Source organism: Neopelma chrysocephalum, unplaced genomic scaffold (assembly GCF_003984885.1).
Source record: "Neopelma chrysocephalum unplaced genomic scaffold, ASM398488v2 Primary Assembly neopelma1_97027, whole genome shotgun sequence".
Lineage (NCBI taxonomy): Eukaryota > Metazoa > Chordata > Aves > Passeriformes > Pipridae > Neopelma > Neopelma chrysocephalum.
In genome coordinates, this window is record NW_020925669.1 from 2,921,627 (window position 1) to 2,927,133 (window position 5,507).

Sequence of the window (5,507 nt, forward strand, 5' to 3'; positions counted from 1 at the left end):
CTCCCTCTCCCTCTCCCTCTCCCCCTCCCCTCTTTCTCTTATCCCTTATATTTTCCATTATCTTTTAAATTCAGGCCAAAGCTAAATGCCAAAGAAGTAAATGTCCTTCTTTTAATGATGCTGATTTAGGGACCATCGTATCATCCGAGTCCTCCTACTAGTCTGCTTCCCGCACCATACCAGCACTGCTGTTTCAGAGTCCACCATCCTGTGAACTGATAAATGGACATATAGCAACCAGCAGTAGCTGCTTTTTTAATTATTTTTTTAAATTTATTTTTTTTAATATTCTCAGTAGCCAAAGCAGCTCTTGGCCTATTACACCCCCCAGGATTTTAAACTTTGAATGTAATCAGATTAGAGCGGTACCTGCTCCGGAGCCCATCCGAGGCAACGGGAAAGCTCCTGGAGGACTTTGGCTAGCCATCCAGCAAAGCATCCAGGATGCTGGGGGTGGTGTGGGAGAGGCCGGTGCTAACGAAAGCATTCTGGTTGGCAGTGAATGTGTTTATTTTCCAGACTTCGCAAACAGATCTGTGTCTGCGCTCACCCATTCAGTGCATGCTCTCCTCAACAGCCGCTGCATAACGCTCTGTTCCTGTTCGCTGTTGACCGTGTGTCTACATTTAAGTGTGTGTTTTATGTGTGTGTGTCTCTGGCTAGGCCTCCTCCATCCTTTTTTTTTTTCCATTTTTTTTTTTAATTCCTTACTTTCTTCTTCCTTTCTTTTCTTTCCGTTCAGTTAGTTTGTTTTGCTCTCATTCTTGTTTCATTTTCTATAGTTTAATGGCAAGTATTTCCATTAGAATTTTTTTAATTGATGCTGTGTTTGTAACATTTTTTTAATTATTATTTTTATATATATCTTCTTTCCCCACCTTTCCCTTTTTCCACACTATATATAAATATATATATATAAAAAATCTTTTCTTCTTTTGTCATTCAATCAAATTCCAACCAAGAGCCAGTCAAATCCACCACAGTCTCGCGCTGAGCTAGGAAAAAAGTTCTCGTAATGACATGAAAGTGGAGAATACAGTCCCCCAGGCCGTAAGTTCAAATCAACTCGAAGTTGAAAGTGTGACATGATGGCGTCATGTAACAAGCTAAGAATTGGTTGCATGACATGCCGTCAAGTTTCGTGCAGGTGCCGTGATTGAAGCATTTTTCTTGGATGTTGTATCAGTTGATGATTGGCCAGTCATGATCACATGTGCCTTTTTTGACTTTGTGCTGCCACAATTTTTTGCTGTGCTCATTTTCGTTTCGTTTTTGGTGCTTGCAGTGGTTTCTTTATTTGTCGTTTGATTTCTCGTCAGCGTTTTATGCTTCTTTAGATGTCACATAGAAGGAAAAAAAAAAGATGGATTCCTAATTCTTTAGAAAAAAAAATGGGATTGTTATAACTACAGATAATTTGGAAAAAAAATAGAGAGAAAAAATGTGTGGTTAATTTTTTGCACTGGAAATCTTGTGATTATTTTTTTTTTCCGGAGAATTGGGGCCTTTTTCAATTGACACCTTTTTTTTCCCCCTTAGGATATTTCAAATCACCTTCTAAAAATTAAAAAAAAAAAAAAAAAAAAACAAAACCAAACCAAAACCAAACCAAAACCAAAAAGAGTAATGATAGTAACAGTAGTTTGAAAACTATAGCAATCAAAAAAAGCAACCCCAAGAAAAGCCTCATTGTATGTCTTTTCAAGAATTCCTAATTCTAAGGTGCCATATTACAGCAACTCCAGCAAAAATTAATTGCTTAGAGGGAGGGAGGGATAGACTGGGAAAAAACCCCATCCAGATCAAAAAGCAAAATGCATCTTTTTGTTTACAACTGAAAAAGGGTCCTTGACGAGTGTTTTTTATTTTTTTATTATATTATTATTTTTGGTGTTGTAATTGTTTAGACTGCTGTGTACGGTTTGCTGTTTGTTGAACCAACAGTGTGAAAACCTGCCAGCATGGATTGATATTCCGCATGACACTTTTCCACCAGAGTGGACCTTTTGCAGTTTCTAAGTTTCTTGATGTAATAAATCACCGAGTGTATAAGAAGAACCTGCTTGCTAGAAGGAGATAAGAGCTAATCCTTAATGATTAAGCATCCTACTTAAATGTCAAGCCTAGTCGGATCATGATTATTTTTTTAAAATAATTTTTTTTTTATTTAAGAAATGTTAGCTTTACTTTTTTTTTTTCAAAAATAAGTTTATTCCAACAGCCTTTTTTATTTAACCTCCTATAAATTGCCTGTTCAAAGTCCTACTTTCTGACATTCACAAAGGAGTAGATGTTATTGGCAGCTACGTCTCCACAGAAAGCTCATACACTGTCATAGATGGCACCCCATTAAAATATAGAACTGCACTTTCTTGATGCCTTTCACACTCAAAAGCCTGCCAAGCAAGATTGTGATCTGGCATTGTAAAGTGGCACTTAAAAATAACTAAAATGCCGCTATCTGCACATACGTAGTGATACAGATTTACATAGACATGCCCTAATATTATTTTGATTTATTATCATTGCTATTAGGAACAATTGTGTTTTTCTTTATCATGATCGTGACTACCTTGCTCACTTTGGGTTTGATCCGGTTCCCACTGAAGTCAAGGGGAATCTTTCTGTTGATGCTAAGTGGGAGCAGAATCAGAGCCAATGCCTCCAAAATCAAAACACCAAAGCAGAAGCCCCATCCTGTCCCAATTGAAGGGAGAAGAAAACACCCATTACTTTCAACAGGAGCAGGATTGGGCCCAAAAGAACAGGCTTGATTTTAATTTCATTTTCATTTTTAGGTCTTTTTTTCCCTCCCCGTCTCAAATATTTCCCCCACACCTTCCCTACTTCCCCCTCCCCTTTTTGATTTAATTTGCAATGATCTTCTTCATTTTTTAGGGCAGCAGCTGAATGGGCCACATTTAGGAAAAAAAAAAGTATATATATATTAAAAAAAAAAAAATCGTGAACTGTTGGATTACACCTTTGACATATCAGCAAATATCAGTCAAGCTGAAGACTTCAGACCTATTCTCTCTTTGATTGTTTAGACTGTAACATTTCTTCAAGAAAAGTATCACATCTGCTGACTTCGAAGGACATGCGCTTGAAAACAAACAAACACATAAGTAAAATCAGAACAGGAGGAAGATTCAACCGGGATTTCTGAAGAGACACTGATATCACCACAGCGGCTTTTCTTCAAACAGGAGATGCAAACCTGGATTCTGGCAAAGGAGTGCCTGTTTGCCACCAAGGATGCGGTTACCATGCGAGAACCCGTGGTAACAGTCACTGAGCATCTTTATCTGTCATTCCTTAGCTATATAGGGACCAAAGGACAAAACTTTTTACCGCAGACTTGTAGCTGTATGTAAAATATGGAAGTTCTTTCCTTTTCTCTGAGCTGTTCCTAAAACAGTTTTTGAGAACGATTATATGAAATATGTAAAATTAAAAAAAAAAATCAAATGCTTAAATGCTTTTAAAACGGCAAGATAATAGTTCTTTGATACTTTGGGAGGTTCTTTGGTTATACATTAATTAGAGTCTATGAAGCTTTCATATGGTTTTCTGTATAATACGCAAGGATTGCGTTGTTAAAGGCAGGTAAGATGGATATCTATGAAAAGCAAAAAAAAGTAAATAAATAAATACATAAATAAGTACATAAAAAGGCATAGAAAAGAGAAAGGAAAGATGGTTGATATTAAATGGAAAACAAAAAGGTTTGTAAATGCTTCTAACTCTCCCCATTTAAAATCCTAATAGTTGTACAGAATTTAAAAAAAGAAAGTTTAAAATACCTATATAATAGAAAAAAATTAGACAACATAAAAATAAAAAAAAAAAAACAAAAAAAAGCAAAAAAAAATAATACTACATAGAAGTTAGCGTTAATGCTAAAAACAAAGATGTTGTAGAACTGTAATTTTTGTAGAGTTTAGATTGAGCATAAATTCCTACTCTCTGCCAATTGCTGTTGGATGCTGTTATTTATCGAGGAAAAAAAGGAGAAAAATGGCTATTTTGGCAGCTTTTTTAACTGCAAGCATTCCAGCTATTAAAAAATAAACAAGACAAGACTCAATTCTGTAGACAATGCAAATGGGAAAAAAACAGCTGTCTTTTTATCAGACGTTAGTTCTATCTTGAACAACAAAACACAGCTAAACGCTTCATGTCTTCATGATCTGCTGTCCGCAAAATTCCCATCATCCTATGCTTCAGTAGCTTCCATATTTGCTCTAGAAACCTTCAGGGCAAGGGATTAGCCTAGTACCTTAATCTTAAAAAACAAAAAAAGAAAAAAAAAAAACAAAAAAACTTTAAAAAAAGCTTAAAAAAAAAAAACATAAAAATAAACTAAAGAAACAATCTCTTTGAAGAATTTCTGAAACTGTTTACAAGGAATTTTGAAAAACAGGGGGATGTTTAAAAAAAAAAAAGATGCTGGCTCTGTTTTCTGTAAATAAATTTGCATATTTTGTAGGACTTTTAATTGTAATGATAGAGAAAAAACAAGGAAAACTATTTAATGAAAGCACGATATTTATCTTTGGTAAATGACTTTAGAGCAGTTAAAAATAAGACATTGCTTTAAAAAATCTGACTCAGAAAAAACAATGAATTATTTAAGAACACATATATTTTAAAGTATATCATATTTATTATAATTTATTTTCACAGTCTTAAAACTTGATTTACATCATTCTCACACTTGTTTGCATCGATTGAGCAGTGTGATAATTGTTTTTTGATTATTTATTTGGTTTTACTCTGGTTTAACGTTCTTGTTTCTTTCTCTTTGTATTTTTTATCTTGATCTTGAACTTTTTTCTTTTTTTTTCCTTTTTCCTTTTTTTTTTGGCTTTTTCTGTTGTTTTTTTTTTTTAATGTTAATTTTGATTATGTATTGGGCCGAACCGTGCAGTCCTTACTCTTCCAAAACTCTCATGGGGATATAACGAGCATTTTGCCAGAGTAAGGACTGAAGCAAACTGAGCCCACAGCTAGGAAGTACAGATGTGTAACGCAGCTGCAGTTCCATACAACTGCTCTTTCACTCTCAATTCCCTAAAACTCCTTGTAATCTTCTGTAATTATTGAATGACGCTTTCCAGCTTAGCCCTAAATAAAGCACAGTTTAAAAAAAAAAAAAAAGGCCGTGTTCTTTACTTCTTGATGGCTTCCCTTAATGTGTTTGCTTTGAGAACAAAATGAATCTATTTCGACTCTTTCATTAATATACATTGTTTGAGTATCAGAACAAATCCCTTTGTTATATAAAACGTATCTCATTGGATTGAATTAATGACACTGTTTCATTTAATGTCTGCTTGATATTCCAGTGTGGTTTACCTTAAACCTAGTAGGTTAGAAGATCAAATAATGGTACATACAAATTAGAGTCATTGTAGCTCCCATTTGAAGCCTGTTGTTTGATTTCACGCTCATGGTTTTTTCATGCTGATAAGTATAGAGGCCAAAGCTCGGGACATTGCTCC

The 5,507-nt window shown here is 34.7% G+C and overlaps 1 protein-coding gene across 17 annotated transcripts in view; it reads left to right on the forward strand.

The window, feature by feature from the left end:
* CELF4 (CUGBP Elav-like family member 4) overlaps positions 1 to 5,163 on the forward strand; it is a 699,885-nt gene extending 694,722 nt beyond the window's left edge. For 15 of the 17 annotated variants that reach the window (XM_027671059.1, XM_027671061.1, XM_027671062.1 and 12 more), the window contains one exon: positions 2,899 to 5,163. The gene's annotated coding sequence lies outside the window, so the exon portion shown is untranslated. Of the gene's footprint in view, positions 1 to 962; positions 1,051 to 2,898 lie in introns of all 17 variants that reach the window. The other 2 variants (XR_003532179.1, XM_027671060.1) reach the window with 2 other exon arrangements.
* Positions 5,164 to 5,507: the final 344 nt, after the last annotated feature.